The sequence below is a fragment of the Phasianus colchicus genome, chromosome 3, assembly GCF_987193195.1.
Source record: "Phasianus colchicus chromosome 3, bPhaCol1.hap1.1, whole genome shotgun sequence".
Classification (NCBI taxonomy): domain Eukaryota; kingdom Metazoa; phylum Chordata; class Aves; order Galliformes; family Phasianidae; genus Phasianus; species Phasianus colchicus.
This window is the reverse complement of record NC_143438.1, coordinates 64,797,501-64,815,321: the sequence shown is the minus strand read 5'-3', so window position 1 is coordinate 64,815,321 and position 17,821 is coordinate 64,797,501. Positions and strand designations below refer to the sequence as shown.

The 17,821-nt window shown below is 37.9% G+C and overlaps 2 long non-coding RNA genes across 2 annotated transcripts in view; one reads left to right on the top strand and one right to left on the bottom strand.

The window, feature by feature from the left end:
• Nucleotides 1–2,224: 2,224 nt before the first annotated feature.
• On the bottom strand, nt 2,225–16,541 carry LOC149918643 (uncharacterized). The gene is made up of 3 exons (XR_016465618.1): nt 16,424–16,541; nt 5,540–5,858; nt 2,225–2,359 (listed from the first exon to the last, which is right to left on the bottom strand). It is a non-coding gene; the product is annotated as an uncharacterized LOC149918643 (long non-coding RNA).
• A 97-nt stretch (nt 16,542–16,638) lies between these two features.
• The window catches only part of LOC149918642 (uncharacterized), a 2,031-nt gene continuing 848 nt past the window's right edge, over nt 16,639–17,821 (top strand). The window contains exon 1 of the long non-coding RNA XR_016465617.1: nt 16,639–16,713. This is a non-coding gene — a long non-coding RNA (uncharacterized LOC149918642). The remainder of the gene's footprint in view (nt 16,714–17,821) is intronic.

The window sequence follows — 17,821 nt, the reverse complement described above, 5'->3', positions numbered from 1 at the left end:
GAAAGGAAAGGAAAGGAAAGGAAAGAAAAGAAAAGAAAAGAAAAGAAAAGAAAAGAAAAGAAAAGAAAAGAAAAGAAAAGAAAAGAAAAGAAAAGAAAAGAAAAGAAAAGAAAAGAAAAGAAAAGAAAAGAAAAGAAAAGAAAAGAAAAGAAAAGAAAAGAAAAAAGGAAGAAAAAAGAATAAGAGACAGGATAGGATAGCACTAGCAGTCTTCCTGGTAGTCTGGTAGCATTAATAAAAGGCAGTAATTACTGAACTGTAGCAGAGATCGGTCTATCTTTTTTTTTTTCAAATGGTGGTCATGTAAGAAAGCAGCAGCAGAAATAAAGCAGTTTAAGTGCAGGGAAGATGCAGGAAATACAGAGAAAGAGACAGAGGGAGTGCTGTGTTTGTTTATGTATTGTCTGATATGTGTACAAACAGAAGACTTCCGTCTCAAGGCCTGTCAGTTCAGCACCTTTCACAAGCACAAAATGTCATGTACTACAAGCTGATGAAATAAAAGACAAAGGTGTCAAAGGAACCATTACACTATATTCTAGCAATGATCAAAGGATCAACAGCTTCCCTTCTAGATTGACACTATGTTAAACTATGCCTGGATATTTGGCCTGAACCTCTTCTTACATTCCCCAGTTCTATACCAAGTGTAGAACTTAATTTATAACTACAGCCTCACACTCTGCCAAGTGGAAAAAAAAAATGAAATACATAAGTATTTCCTTTCTAAGAAATATTTGGGCTATTTGTTAATAGACAATATGGTTGTATGCATCTACATGTATTAGGAGGCATACTGTTTCTTCTGCTACCAAAAATAAAGGATGTGCGTTTACTCACCATATGGATACAGTGAGTAATAACAGCAGGTAGAATAACACCTTGCACTGAGAAGGCTGCTCAAAGCTGAGAAAGCAATATGTGAAAATACCACTGCTTCTAATTCACACTGTCTTGCATATTTGGCTAACAGCGTACTTCTTACATCAACACAGCCCTCTGTACTTACAGATAATTGCGGGAGAGCTGCACATCTCTGCTATCACAGATTGTGATGGCCTCAGCGATACTAGAATGCTGGTATGCTCTAGTATAGTCCACCCACACCAGCTAATAAATGTTGAAAACTTTCTGAGACTAAACATTTGAGAGATGTCTGCTGCAGTGCTTCTAATTTAAAATGTCAGAAGTAACTTGAAATGACATTCCAAAATTATATTCCAATTAAAAATCTCTGGGTTTGGTTAGTGAACTAGAATAATACGTACAGAGGAAAAAATATATACATATATTTTTGCCATTACAGCAGTCTTTACAACCACAACTGCTGCAGCAGCAGCGTCCATTTGTTGAGTCAGATTACCACATCCAGCCAAAATTAGATTAAATGGCTCTAAAAAGTTTAGATACTTTCTTTCCTCACAAATGTTTTCACTAGTTCTCAAACCTGCAACAGCTTTGATTATTCAACCAACACAGGCTAATTGCCTACAGGTCTCCCTGTATTACACCACTTACATAAATAGAGTCACCAGTCTTCAAAGAGTGGTGACTTAGCTTTTACAGGACCTAAAGTGAAATAATATGTAGCTCACTCTTTCCCAGGTGCACCTTTTTCCTGCCAATCTCCTGGCAGGAGATTTTCCCAATCCTTTCCAGAAGCACAGCCATAATGCACAGCTGTAATGATGGTTGACTGCTGCGCAGAGCCTCTCACCACTGACCCGCAGCTTCCTGCCCTCGTGGGGCTGCCTCTGTGGCTCATGTCTTCAGCAAGAAGCCCTAAAAGATCCTTCCATTTTAATTACATCAGGTAATACAAATCTAACCACCAGTAGTTGGACAGATGCTATTCCAAGGGCTCTGTTGCACAAGCGGCAGCCTAGATAAAAAGAAAAAACATAGTGATGATGTAACCAACCCCTTCCTACTGTGCTCACCACCATTACACGCAATAGGAATATCTTGCTACTCCTACCATGTCATCCCACGTCGTACCTGAATCCACTCACGTGGCTTAACCTAGCAATTTACTTAGTCACACCATGAGAGTCTAGTTTTCACAATTTCTCCATAACTGGTCATTTTGGGGGGCTCAGGTAGCTTTACCAAACTTTTTCCCAATTTTCTGTGGTTCTTTCAGCTGTTATCCAAGTGAAAAGCTCTAAAATCCTCTAAAATCTACACCAGTTTTTCTGCTTTTTATTTTCTTTATTTTTCTGAAAATTACAGGATATTTTAAGTAAAAGAAGAAAAGGAGAGAGAGGCGCTCTCCTGTTGATAAAAAGTCACTGCAGAAGTCCTTCTGTATTTCCTACTTCAGTGTGATCTGCAGTAGTTCTGCAACTTTGCCTGAAGTCTAAAAAAAAAAGTGCAGAAACACAGAGATTAAAATGGGTCACTATGCATTTTTACAGCTGATCAGCACAAAAATTAGTGTTAAATTCCAGCTCTTTTTATTGTTTTGACATACAGAAAGGATATAAAAGTCACTATTCAGATTCATCAAGTCACTGAAAAATTGCATGCCCCAGATTGCTATATAAATGCTATGCACTCCAGTGCTGGGTAATGGGTAATTTTCATAGAAAAATAAATCTAAAGAGAATTTTCATCAAAAAACTCAAGCTCACAATGTATTTTCTGTCTGTACTTTTGCATGCAGAGCTCCTCTCCAGTCAGCTCTCAACAAGGAAGTACTATCCAAGCTCTCAGAGATGCAGAAGAGAAATGAATAAGTACAACCACAACCCTGTAAAATTTCTAGATCAAAGGTGGCCGGATATATTTATGCTCTCACCTATTAATTAAGAGACAAATGTTCAAGGTTTGCCACTTGGGCAAGAACTTAAAAAACCTTAAAAATACCTTGCATGCTCCAGCAGTGTTGCATTGGAGTGGTTGGGGGTGACACAATTTGACACATCCATCAGATGGACATATATTAGATGGGTATTTCCAATAATCTCATAGGTTTTATGAATCATAAGTAGTCAGGAAGACATCTGATTAAGTGTATTTATTCCATCATAAAACCCACCCGTGTAAAAAGGCAAGAGCCACTTCATCAGCCAAACATCATTTTCCCCCGGTCTCCCTTCACACCCCTCTGCGTTCCTAAGACAGACCTCATGATGACTGGGGTAACTTTGTCTTGAGCGAGGAATATCAGCCTATAGGTACCTCAGACTGAAAACATTCTGCACTGGGGATGACCCCTGAGACTCCCTTCCACCCACTCACCCACATCTACATAAACACAGTCATTTTGGTACTACCTCAGAGGTACTGCTCATCCATATGCCCATTGGGTTCCTGTGCTAAAGTCCAAAGGAAAGAAAATCCCTGGTATTGAAGAGCTTCTAGTAACTGATCAAGATTCTCAAAACAAGTAACAGGATTTAAATTCTCTTTTTTTTTTTTTTTTTTTTTTGGTGATGAGTCAAAAACTACCCAATATCTTTTGGGAATGTCAGTTTAACAGTGTGATACTAGAAAAAGGAATAATCTGATTTACACAGGGTCCAGGGCTTGATCAATCAGAACTACACCTCACATTTAATCAAGAAACAATGGAGAAGCCAGTGCTGTCTCTGGGGAACAGATATCAACACTGCTCCCCTGACCAGATATGCTGCTATTTGCTGAACCCTGAGATATCCTTTATGGCTCACTGCAGCCAAGCAAGCCAGAGGTGGCAAAGGCTTAGGTAATGCCAGAAAAACGTGCAGCTGAATGACGATTTTGCAGCACCCATGCCTAACAGAGAAGGAAAAGGAAATGCTTGACCAGTTCAAGTATCCTGCCCTCAACTAATAGCCTAGATCTTCAAGGACACCCAAGTCTGTGAATTCCAGTAAAAAAACATAGGCTCTTCCATTGAAACAATAGTAGCCATGAATCTATGGACAGTTAACCCCAAGGGCAAGCACACTTGTACATCTGCCATATCTGACTTTTCATTAATTGTTTTTCCACCTCTCCATGTTTAGAGGTATCTGCCATAGGGAGTCCTGACCCTTTAGAAAGAGGACAAGATAACTAGATGCTAAAGGTTGGTACAAGGATGATGAGCTCCCACTTGAATAAGCTGAACAGAAAAGGAGCTTTCTGAAGGCTAAGCGCTAACCTGTCTCTCAGTTATGGGTACTGACCCAATGAGTTTTATACTGAAGACAATTGAATCATTAATCTCTACCTGTCTCTAAACAGTGTATTGACATTGTGTACATACTAGGCATTCCTCTGTGTTTTACCACTTCAATCTACTCACGAGTACAGCAACAGTAAAGTTACAGCTTTCTCTTCCTGCCTATTATATATACAGACCGAAAAACACAGCAATACACGCGCACACACACATATAAACAAATAAGAGAAGGTGTACAGCCACATAAAAATTCACAGTAAGGCTCACAATCAAACGGAAAATTTGCAAAGGCTGTAAATGTAACATGCAGGCTAACTAGACACACAACAAAAGACTTCTGAACCTTTATCAAATACAAATTAACAGGAATACATTTGAATTGTTAAGACGAACATTGCTTTTCAAATAGGTTCGTAACTACTTCCTCCTTAGCATAAGGACGGGAAAAATATTGTTGCAGCTCCACCTAGTGGATAACGATAGAAAACACAGCAGCGAAGCAGAAGCCCGGCGGGCCGCGAGCCCAGGGGCCACGCTCCAAGCAGCGAGCGGGCACAGAGAGGTCGGCCCCGGCGGGCGGGAGCACCCGGCCCCGCGCTGTTCCCCCTGCATGGCTCCTGCCAGCTCAGTTCCAGCGAGACCAAAGGCTCCTGGTTCGGATGTGCGGGATGTGGTTGCTAGTTATTTCTTACAGCTCGTTCAGGGAACACCACACATTGATACCGGCAGGGTCATCCATCAAAACAAACGATAAAGTTGTCACATGTGTTATGTATGTTCTTTGAATCAAAAGGAGGCTGAATTTCCATATTCATTCAGTTTTCCTATGGCCTCTGCCAAATTAAGAAGTTTTACTGCGTACACATTTTACTGCAGTATTAATTTGCACTTTTGCAATATATTTAATTGCTTTAAAGTTCATTCCAAGAAGTAACGTAGCAGTATTGTATGTGCAGTAAGACATGGACAGACAGAATGGACACTGAAATGTATGTCCCATCTCTGGAGGCATTGAATGGAGCCCTGGGCCACCCTGTATTATAGTTGGCAACGCTGTCCATGTTAGGGTGGCTGGAGCTAGATGATCTTTAAGGTCTCCTCCAACCTAAGCCATTCTGTGAAATTTCGTTGTGCCTTATCATCTTTTACTTCTGCCTGACTCTCTCAAGCTGACAAAATACGAGAACTGTGTGTCACACACCTCCATGCTGAATGGAAGAACTGTAGAACAGCAAGCAGGCAAGACAGATAAACAAACATAAATAATCTCCAAACCCCTTCAGTGTATTCTAGGTGATACACTCTACAGCAGTATTCTTTTCTAAATATGTTAATATAATTGAACGTTCTCAGTTGAGACCCTTGATTTATTTTCTTTTTATTACTTACTTTTCAAACATTTTCTTCCTGCTGCTTTCACAGGCAGCCTGTATTTTCATTGTTGCCCATTAAAAGGATCCATCTTTTAAAAAGTCAGAGCACTCTGTTAAGGCCTACCATATAAGCAACATCTATTCCTTCTGTTCTCCAAATTGCTCCACTGCTTGGCTTCTTTGTACCTCAAGTGACAGCCAGAGCTGACCTTACATTTTGCAGGGCTTTAAGCTGCAGGCACTGAGGACAAGGGTTTGAACAGCCAATGCCCCAGCCCTGCTGCCAGAGGTAATCCGACACTGAGCTGCTGGAGAAGGAGATATGAAAGAGAGACCTGTGAACAGAAGAGATATTAATGGACAACAGGCTGCAGATGAGTAGGGCTATACTGCTTATGCTTAAATGTAGCATATCCACGGATTATCTTTAATTTAAAGCAGCAGTATAAATCATTTCATCATACAAACAATTTCATTCATTCCAAAATGTGTATTCTGTGCAGTAATGAGAACAATTGTAATTTTGTGCTCCTTCTTACAAAAATATTTGGTACTGTATAGGGTAAAAAATGAAAAGAAAAACCTTGCTGCATGTGGTTTAAATAGTGAAAATATTTAGTCAGATGTTGAAACCGAAGCTTCCAAGTGGTTCTGTTACAGCTAATGGGACAGTCTGCAGACTTCAATTCATCATGGGAATATATATTTGCAGAACTGGCTCCACATAAGCAATAGAGGGAAAGGATTCGTCCACCATGGTGATTTACTTCAATATTTGTATCTATTTTAGTTTGTTTCTCCTGAAAAAAAGTGTAAATATTTTTGCCAAAAGAAGAAACCTGAAAGGTGCATAATGATTTCACTAAATTCGCATTAACTAAACAGGGTAAATTAAGCAGAAAGCATAAAGGCCAAACACTGTACACAGTAATTAAGCTCAATATTACAGGGCTGTACTGTAATAATTACAGCCACCATTGCATGCACACTCTGATAATTTACTTCAATTGCTTTTAGAACATGCCAAGGAAATTTCTTTTACCAAACAACAAAAAGATTTTTCTAATAATAATCAGGGGGAAAAAAAAAAAAAGAGGACAGAAAAAAAGAAAACCAAATTTGTGCTTTTCATTTTGAAAACTATCATTTTTCCTTTCCCTATCTTGTCTCTTCTGGAAAAAAAAGCCCTAAATATAAATAGAGCATTTGCTGTTGTCTTTCTACTAAAGCTTTTAAATTTAAGGAATAATAGATGCCTGTCTAGACAACCCTAAAATTGTTTTAGTTACTGATGTATGGATGACTGATAAATGTCATCTTTTCTGCCTGCGGTGCATTTTGCATCCAGTCTAGTGACATTTGTCTATAGCTGACCTGAGTCTGCATTTTTCATTTGCATTAAACATTTAAATTTTACAAGTCTGGAGCTTCAGGATTCACTGTTTACTGAAAAATACAATACCATTCCCTCCTCCCCTTTCCACCCCAAAGGAGAGATGCTTTCTTTGCTTGTCACATGGCCATTTTTAATTAAACCAGCAGGAAAGATTCTAATCAGACAAAGGCAATGGAATTTGCTTCATACCTTTCCAAGTGAAATAATTATTAATTCCCTGGTTTCGCATTTCTCATACAGATAAAATGAAATATGTAGGATAAGCAGTAAAAGGAGAATTTTATTTAAATATAGATAGGGTTTTTGAAACAATGCGAGAAACATTTAAGTGTTTCATGGCAGATGACAAACTCATGGAAATGTAAGAAATTAGTAAATCTACTAGTTGCTTTTAGATGCTATTTTATGCTATTAACATCTTCAGGCATGTGATTGCAAGACAGTTGAATTACCTCCTATAGAGATTTCCATTGCAAAAGACATCACTATATTTTCACACACTTCTACTGAGAAACGTTTGTTCCTGCCTACTACATGATACAGATGGTTCCAACTTTATGCAAACTATATCCTCTAAGACTGAGACCATGTCTCAAAAAGGCATGATTTTTGCAGTATGTCACTTCAGAGGACTGAGGTCCATCAAAAGTCTTTGCTAAATACAAGCAGTCCAACTGATACCAAGCATGACTTGTTTCAAAAGGACTATGTAAATCTGGGATGGTAACAAACTACTGAGGTCCACAGTTATAACAATTATTTTTCTTTTGTTAGAGCTGCTGCTCTGGGCAGTCTGATCTAGCGGTTAGCGACCCTGCCTGTGGCAGGGGTGTTGAAACTAGGTGATCTTTGAGATCCTTTTCAATCCAGGCCATTTATGATTCTGTGATTCTATGAAAATAGCAATTATTTTCTATTATAAAGGCTTCTCACTCAAACAACAGTCAAAAAATAATTCCATGGGATAGTTTCACAGAAATGTGCTTTGGTGCCAAACTAGAGCACATTTCATTAGAAGCTTTCAATGCAGGTTTTTCCAACCAATACATTCACAAATGTTATCAAGGTAAGAAACTGAGGAACCACTTCATTTTCTTGTTGAGCTAACAGCAAAATGGCTTGAGTAGAAGTAATGGAGACCTAAAACATGCGTCCAACTTAACATACATGAATAGTCCCGTTGAGGCTAGTGGATTTGCATGCTTTCCAGTAAGGATGCACATAAGTAGTGCACAATGGATTTTTTTGTTCTACTAATAAAACTACATTAGGGTATCTGCCATACTACAAAAACCTTGGGCAAATGTTTTGTCCCACTGACTGGCACCGGCAACAGTTCCTCACAGCTCAGGGGAAGCCCCACTCCTGTGTATAATCTCCATCAACAGCAGTATGGAAAAGTTTTCTTTGTTGTAATCCTATCAGGATTGTTATACGAGTACAAGGAAAGGCGATTCTTCTCTACCTTTGGCAGAAGTACATCAATGTAAGATAGAAAGGGAGCTTATATTGATGCCTCTGTTAACCAAATCTCACTACACCTATAAGGAAATATGGTAGAAGACTCCCTGCAGTCCTGTTGGTCAAATCTTATTTTCACTTGGCAGTTTTGTATCAACCTATACCTCACTTACTTTCCATTCTACTGAGCTGATTTTAATATTTTAATTATTTCATTTCTCCAGCACAAACTTGTAGAAAATCTTCAACCACTGAGCACTCCTGGCACAGATGGAATAAAGTCTCAGACATGTGTTTTTCTGCTCCTAAAAGTACAGCAAGACCCTAGCAAATGGACTAAAGTGGAAATGATTGTTGTACATTTTTAACACACAGAGAGGGAACAATTTTAAACTGGGACCTTTCACCAGCTTCAATCAAATTTCTCCTTCCTCTCTTCTTCCTCCTCCCCCTTCCAAAAAAAAAAGAACCTTTTGAGTTAGTATCAAAAAAGAATGTGGTCTGAGATCAGAGGAAGTTGTAGTGAAAGGAAAACAGAAAACAGTTAACCTCCACCTTGTATATAAATCAGCGCAACAGATGTAAAAGTAAGTATACATTTGAAACCTACTGACCCAGAACACCAGCACTGAACCTTTGTTTTCTCTCCTCTCCAAAACGACTCCATCTTGTGATTTTTGCTCACATGGCAAGACAGAATATTCGTGTTCTTCTGCAAGATTTATTGAGAGAAACACTTTTGCCTTGTTTCTTAATGTGCCTCCTTTCCTCAGCACCACTCTAGGGCACTACCCTGTATTCAGGCAATCTAAGCAACCCAGTATTCTAAAATGCTAGATCTGAACGGAAAAAAATAAGTCTCTAGCATTGTCCTAAGTAGTCCCTCATCAACATTCAGCAGTAGTATGATAGCAAAGAGGAGAAAAAAGCCACCCCACAGACACATGAGAAGAGATAAAAGGAGGCCTGAATGAAGACAACTGTGTTATTTTTTAACTGAGCTGTGGATTAGGAGAAGAAGAGATTCTGACATGGCCTGCAGCTCTTTGTTTATGAGAACATCCTTCCAGTGATATGAACTAGCATCAGATGGGAGCACAAAGCTACTCTTTATGTTTGCACCACTCTGACTCCTACGCAAACTTATGAAGATCTTGAGTGTGAAAAGTCTCATTTTCTAAGGGTAGAAACAGATTTTATTTCAATCCTTCATATGAAATCTTTAAATTCAAGGCTAGGAGACACTCTAAAGGCTTCAGGAGTGAAGCAGTCTTACAAAAGATATATATATTGAGATATTATATGTTGAGGTACTAGTCTCTCAGTTAAGACTCTGTGAGGAGACCTTTGCATACTAATTTCAGGAAGGGGGAGACCTGTGAAAAGATGGAGAGCACTACAAGAACATTCCAGAAACTGATTTGTTTTCTGAATGAATCAGTAAGAGGTCTGAATTAAAATTTATACATGAATATATAAATATACAAACATATTTTACATAAATACCTATAAGTGTATAATATAAAATTTACTTTTATATTAAAAGTACATATGTAAATACATAATACATATATATAACATATATAATATATATTTATAGTACATAAATATGATTATGGATAATTTTTTAAAGAACAATTGAATTAAAATGCAAGTTAAAAGACTTGTACTGCTTTAAGGATCTGGTTTGCTGTCACTTACATAGGAAGAAAATAATCTTTCTGAAACTGCTAGTGTTTCATCAGTACAAAACTGATCAGAATTTGACCATTCAAGCTTCTTCATAAAACAAATGATCATACATTTGTCCTCCTGAAGAGGAGCAAATTATTCTGTTTCCTAGGACTTCTGTGTTGTTGTTCTGGCTGCTGAATGAGGCAATTATTAGGACTGTCCTCTATAAATCTGTTTTTCACTTTTTTTGTGTGTGTCTATATTTAAGACATTCTTCTCTCTCACATGCCTTTAAAATAACAGTAGGTTTTGCTTGACAACTACTGGGAAATTCTTCATCCATTCATTCATTTATGTATACAATGGGACATTTAAATACAGGAAAAAATAAATCACATGTTACACTGGGGAACGTTGCATCCACAAAATATTTGGGAGAGATAGGAAGCTAGGATGGAAGTTTGGAGATGACATGAAAAGAAGAACAGGTTGAAAACTGCTTGGTCAATACAGTAGAACACTGGACAGAAGAACTGATAAAGTCTGTATCCTATAGGGATAAGTAGGAATATGGAACAGTGATGGGAATTTTATTGCCATAATAAAAAAAGTTAGAAATGAAAAAGCACAACTTTCATGCAGGGGCAATAATTGCCTTTGAAACCAGTGGGTAGTGCTAGAAAAATAGATAAATAAATAAAACCAAAACACAAAGCTGTAAAAGCAGGAAAATAACATGAAAAATAATAATGAAAATTTTAGTCCCACTGTGTGTGGCTGCTCTGTTTGTGCTTATTCAGCCTGTGCCCAGGGACATCTTTGGAGCTTGTCCACACAATTTTTATAATCTACTCCTAACAATCCTAATATTTAGTAGACACCTGCACTCAACTGTTGCTTATATTCAGTAATCTCTAAGGGCTGTGGAAATTATAGGGATTAGATGCTCTCAATTGGCAAATGGAGAAATTGAGGCCAGTAGATGACAGAATTTTGATATGGTTCTACAAGGAATCAGTGTCAAGGAGGAAAAGCTGCTGTGGGAGCTTTCCTGATGGCAGACGATCTATCTGGAGTCCCTCTTCATTGATCACCCAAGTCTCTGTCACAATTTGAAGTTCCTAGGAGTGGGTTTCTGCCATAAGGAGGGCACAACGTTGTCTACTGGGGAAGGAGGCATAGTGCCTCTTGACTCTGGTGGTGAAAGTATGTCCCTCACAAACTGCGAGTCTTCACACATTCTGTATCAGCAGCTTAATGTCCTCACTTTTCCCTGCCACTTGGCCCCAATGCTAGCTATGTGCTTTGTCATATGATCTCAGGTGGCCATGGTGAAAAAGTGAAAATATCAGAGTTCTGAAGAAAAACACAAATCAGTTCTGTATCTTTTATATCCTTGCTCCAGACATTACTATTTCCTCCTAGATAAATTCCTTTGTATTTCCCATGCTCAGCTTCTTGATGTAACACAACTCTGTATTCAAGACTGTGCCCTTCTTGTTGTCATATGAATCAGATGTATAAAACATGATTCTTCCTTCTCAGCACAGGAGACCACTGTACAGACTCCGTTACAATAAAGCATCATTTTCAACCCTTTTCATGTTATCATATCAAATTAAGACCTTCATAACTTCTTGACATGCTCATTTTGTGGGCTGAAATTACCTGACCATAGGTTCTTCCTAAAATAAAATTATTTAGACTGTAAGTTTTTCACCTGTTATCTCCAAGAGTTAGCAACATCAAACAAAGCAGGAAAAGAGCTGCTATGAATCTATATGTTGAAGAAATTCAGACACAAAATAGTTCTTTATAAAGCTGAATTTTTGACTGAGGAAGGAACAGACAAACTCCAAAAATTCTAAACTCCAAACTCCAAAATTCTAATTTAAAAACAAACAAACAAACAAACAAAAACAACAGTATTTCTCTTAAATTTGTATGTTGATTATATTTACTGTGTAAGGTTGCATATGAAAAAAAAAAACTATAATGCATGTGATTTTCACAGTATTGAATCTTCCATGTTAACAATATAAAAAATAATAAACTTTGCTATGCCGAATGAGATTCATGAATTTCATGCGAGATCACAATAGCCATTTTTTCCCATACTGTAAATCTCCTTTCTAAGATATGTAGTTAAGTCTATCACATAGCTTAATGTGGACTTTTTATGTGAAACCAGTGACTTTGGTGTTCCTAGATTCAAAAATAAACTTTAAAAAGATGAAAGAATTTAGAGAGATAAAGGGATTCAAAGTTGTTTGGAGTTTTTGTGTAAGTGGGTTAGGGAGAAGACTGTTAAATTGCTGTTTTGGGCTAATTCCTATGGCTTTGTTTCCAGTTGTCTTTTACCTTCTGTTGTCAAATGTGCCTTGACATTAAAAAAAGAAAAAAGAAAAAAAAAAAAAAAAGGATATAAATCACTGTCAAGTTCAAAAATATTTACCATTGTTTTACACTATTGTAAACATCTATCTGAAGTTCAGTGCAACAGGGAACCAGTCACCTATCTCTGTCTGTCTGAACCTGAAGCAAGGCGCGCATTCCATGGAGCTTCGTTTCTTTTGGACACACTGCAAAAACCAAGGATGAGGGTCAAGTAGTTCTAGGCAGACAGAAAATGGGATTCCCTGTTAAAATAATACTTTCTTGCATTATTGCTTCCACTGCCCTCTGTTTTGTATTTGAGATGAGTCAGAAGCGTCTACCTATGGCTTTAATTTGTACTTGAGCTGGTTCTGACTGCTAGTAACACATTCCAGTTTGTAGCACTCCAGAAAGCTTAACAGGTTAATTGCAGGTGACTCCACAAACCTTCATATACTTTGCTTTCATCACCAATACATGATGATTCTACTGTGTTGGGGAAGCTTTATTTCAGATGTTTTGTTTGAGGTATCAGCCTTCCCTACCCCACATCCCTCCCAGTCTAACAGGGTAGTCAAGGAACTTTACTTTCACCTCCTTGTCATGTGGGAAAATCAAGTTGCTTCTACCCAACAAAGCAGGATATGTTAGTGCCGTGGCAATAACATCAGTGGGAAGCTTTATACCAGCTCCAGCATGGTTTGGATCCCACATCTTAACAAATCTGCATTTTACCTCTGCTTAAGTTCTTAAATATCCTTGACAACATTGCATGGTAACTGGTAAAGCCCTCGAGTAGCATTTAAAATAAGTAAAATTTGATTATATTTTGTTCAGTGGGAACTATACAGCCTTCTTACAATTCAAATACGAGTTAATGTCACTTTATGGAAAAAGAAGGAAACCAGATCATTCGAATTACAAGATTGTTGATGGATTAATTTGTGACAGAAGAAAGTGAAAGCGAGGTGGTGACAAGGGGATTAGTTAACAAGATGCAGTAAGACTACTAGGAGAGCTGCTCTTGCTTTACAAATACACTAAACTTTTTGAAGATATCACTGGCATGACAGATAAAGGGAATGTAGCTGCATTATATATTTAAATTTTCCACGAAGGCATTTGAAAAGATACTGCACAAATGGCTTATTTTGAAAATAAAAGCCCATGTGATGAAGAGGAAGCTAGAAAATGAATTAAAATGTAAGACAAAAGGAGGAATGGAATAATGAATATAATACACTTAAAATGGAAGATATTCTCCTGAGAAGTATCACAGAGAGCTCTGCAGGCTTATACCAGGGCAGCTGCACCTTGTTATTTAATCTGTGTAAGCTTTGCTTATAGACTCTTATTTGATTTTATGGAATGTTGATGTAAAAAAAAAAGTCGTTATTTATGACATTTGTACTGTATTTATAGTGTGAAGCTCTTTCTTTAATAACACAGAGATGAAAGCAGAGATTACCAAAAACCTTATAATTACCAAATTCACATTTCACAGCCTTGAATGTTACAGAAATTCCTTCTCCCTGTAACAGGCTAAACAGACTTTTCTGTAGCACCTCTGTTAGGGTACATTTTATGGTAAACACCTGGAACCCTGAGAAAAGAAGTGTCTAGTGGAGCCTGTAATCCAGAGATGTTTCCTTTTAGTTATATTTGTGAATCACTGACTCATTATGTTCATGTGCTATTGTGTTACCAGATATCCATGCACAGAATTGACATGGTCCTATTAACCTTGTTCCTACAATTTTATAATTACATTTGTATTCCATTTTTATCAGCAAGGAACAGAGACAAAGAGAAACTTATAGGGTTTTCCCCTTAAAAGTGAGAAGACGCAATACTGTGAAATTTAAGCCATCACTCAATGGAATTCTTGGCTATTAACCCTCTGTAAGACTCATAAATCTAAACTGGTTTGACTTTTTGCAGAGAAAATGACAAAAAGAGTGTATATCACATCACAGATTAAGCTGAAGCCTAAAGCTCTCGCATGCAGGGAGGCTATCTACATTCAGGTTCTGCTTCTCCAGTAGCTAAACCAAGAATTGCCAGCATAGTTTTGCTGATTTCCAGGAGAGTACCTTAATCATAATATATTTGGCTTTTCAGTGATGTGCAATTTTTTTCCATTGGATCTACCCTGTCCTTTATACATGATTTAGAAAGAATAAAGGGAGTGTCTCTCTTTAATCCGAAATTTTCATTGTCATGTGGAATGTGCTATGTTAGCTAACTCATGAAAAATTAGAACAGAGATCCAAATCCAATTTTCCCCACACCCAAAGGTCCTGTCACTTACTTAGTTTTGTGGTGGATGCAGACGTCAAAAATGTTGTGCAAGAAACTTTTATTTCAGTTGTGTACAGCATTAGCTCTAATCCTAAGCAATCTGACTGTTCTGGGGGCTGTTAACTCTTTAGCAGCTCTGTTCATATTCTTCTATTTGGAGGCAACTAAAAACTACCTGACCCACAGATTTGTCAAAAGACACACACAAGGAAAAAAGGGGTGGATCTGAATTCATTACCACTAAGTTCATAGCCTGTGTGTTAGACCTTCTTCTTATAAAAAGAATAAAAAGAGAGCATGCTACGGCATTTTCTGTGATTGGTTGTGATACTGTTTGTATCCTGCTGCTTCAAAGTTGTGCTGTTCTACCATCTTTTCAGGTGTGGTAAGTAATTTGATCTTTTTCATAGCCACAGTTTTGAATAAAATGTCGCAATTAAACAACATAGAAAGATTGTTTCTGTTTTAAAGGCAATAGTTGTAAAGAAAAACATTATGGAATCCACTGTTAATTGTGGTTTTCTAAATGAACTGAAACTTTCTATTTGAAAGCCATACTTATTTTCTTTCCAAGCCATGTTGCTACAAATGAGAGCAGCAGAGATGCTTAAATTCTCTGGGCTCAGATACAATGGAAAAACTCCATGAACTTGCAGAAAGCTAGCTAGAATGACATTACATATATAAGAAATATGCTTGCCCACAAGCATATACTTGCCGACCTGTTTCAGGATAAAACTTTCTTAATGTTTCTGAAATCAAGTGAATATTTTTTAATACAGGTATAAGGAAATTTCTTGGAAAGAAAATTGTGCTTACAGTAAAAGTTGAATATATCTAATATTATGATTTACTCTATACCTCGAATACATAGACTTCAGTTCTTCTCCAACATGAATCATATAACCTCTTTTTTGTCAATTTCCAGATATCTGGAAAATTCTTTTCTGGAGGAAAGGAAATTATGGAAATATTTTGGCTCAGAAATTACAAAGATAATTTGGTAACTGCAATTTCTAATTCACTTTGAATTGGTATGTGTTTTCTAATTGGAACAAGATATCCTGTTACTTTGGATTCTTAAATTTTCAGAGTTTTATCTTAGAAATTAATGAATTAAAGTACATAGGCCTCAGTCAGCATGCTTAGATTTATAATCTGCCTTCAAATAAATGTGCCAGTACCTGAAAGAAAGAGAAAATGTGGTCCACAGCAAGCAGTTAATATGTCTCCAAATGGCTTTTTATTGTGACCTTTATTTGCTGGAAGGCACAATTCTAGACTTCCACTGAGAAATATGTTAAAACAATAATTCTTATTTATCCATGAATTAAATAACAAAATAAACCAAAAGCAATCAGAATGAAAAAATAATGTAACAACAGACAAGGCCCTCAAGTCTTTGGTTTGGTAGGAGGGGATTGGGAAAGCAACATCCCTCCCACTGTAAGTGATGATCAGGTTCGTGACCACCTGAGGAACCTGAACATTCACAAGCCTACGGGTCCCAGTGAGATGCATCCCAGAGTGCTGAGGGAATTAGCTGATGTAGTCACTAAGCCACTCTCAAAAATTTGAAAAGTTATGGCAGTCAGTTGAAGTTCCTGGTGACTGGAAAAAAAGCAACATCACATCTGTTTTTAAGAAGGGTAAAAAGGATGACCCTGGGAACTACTGATCTGTCAATCTCACCTCTGTGCTGGAAAAGGTCTGGAGCAGATCCTCCTGAAAGCTATGCTAAGGCACCTGGAAGGCAAAGAGATGATATGGGAGAACCAGCATAGCTTCCCCAAAGGCAAATCCTGTTTGACCAACCCAGTGGTCTTTTATGATGGTGTCACTGCATCAATGGACAAGGGAGGAGCCACTGATGTCATCTCTCTAGACTTCAGTAAGGCCTTTGCACACAGCATTCTGTCTGCTGATGATAGGTGGCTGCAGGCTGAGAGAAGTTTTAAAGATGCATGTCTACAGAAAATGAGGTAGGAAGAGTTATGTGATTGCTCCTTACAGACCTCTCAGATCCAAAAACTATTCTTTGTTATCTCAATCCCTGGCACAGTTGGAGACTTTTTACTGTTTTTCTCCTATGGTTGGGCAAGTACTCATTGTTCAGCAATGAAGCATCACTGTCACATTGCAAAGGAATGTAGAAGTAGTGACAATCATCATCATCCACATGGCCAAGGATTTACGATGTCAACTAATTCTGGGTAATGTCATTCGGGAAACTGAGGCATGGAGAGGTGAAGTGGTTTGTGGAAGGACATCTGGACAGGCTTGCAACAGCACATCTCAGAAATCATGGCACTATGTGCATGGGGACCTACTCTGAAAACCTGCTTACTACTGATCTCTGCTAATAGTAATAGGGATCATCACTTCCAGTACTGTGGCCTCCAGATGCTCTATTTCAAATTACAGAGGTCCCTGCTGTCTCAGGTGGTGTCCGCCTCTCACCTTGAATAAGGGATAGAAGGCAGTATGCAAAGATCTGGGATCATTTTACAGACAGCTGCTCATGGAGTGATGTTCCAACCTTGGTTCCCCCTTTCCTTTCAGACGAGGGCTGCAAAGTGCCTTATTTCCATCCTATACCCAGGAAAAACTGTTTCCTATGTGATTAATAGAACCCTCAGAAAAAAAATCAATTGTATTTGAAAATGACTTAACATCTGCTTGTGCTTCTAAATATATATGGCTGCACTCAACAGGTTTGATTGATGGTGTGATGGCTGTCCATATTGAACTCCTGTATAGTCAAGAAACAGCTGGCCATCTGTCCTACCCCTTCGACATTCCCAAAGACTAACCCAGCACTTTCACTTGGCACCAAACAAGCAGACATCATGCAATTTGTTCAGGTCAGCTACAAAATGTACATGGGTAACAGATTTCCTGATATGCAAGTGGAACAAATGACCACCAAAACAAACAAGGAGAGCTACAGTGGGAAACTCCTGTAAGACAGAGACAGGTTAGAGTGTATCACTGTTACTTAAATAAACAAACAACTATATATGCTTATGTTTATGTAAACAATACATATAAATGTGTGCAAGTATACATGTGTTCCCTTCCAACCCAGAC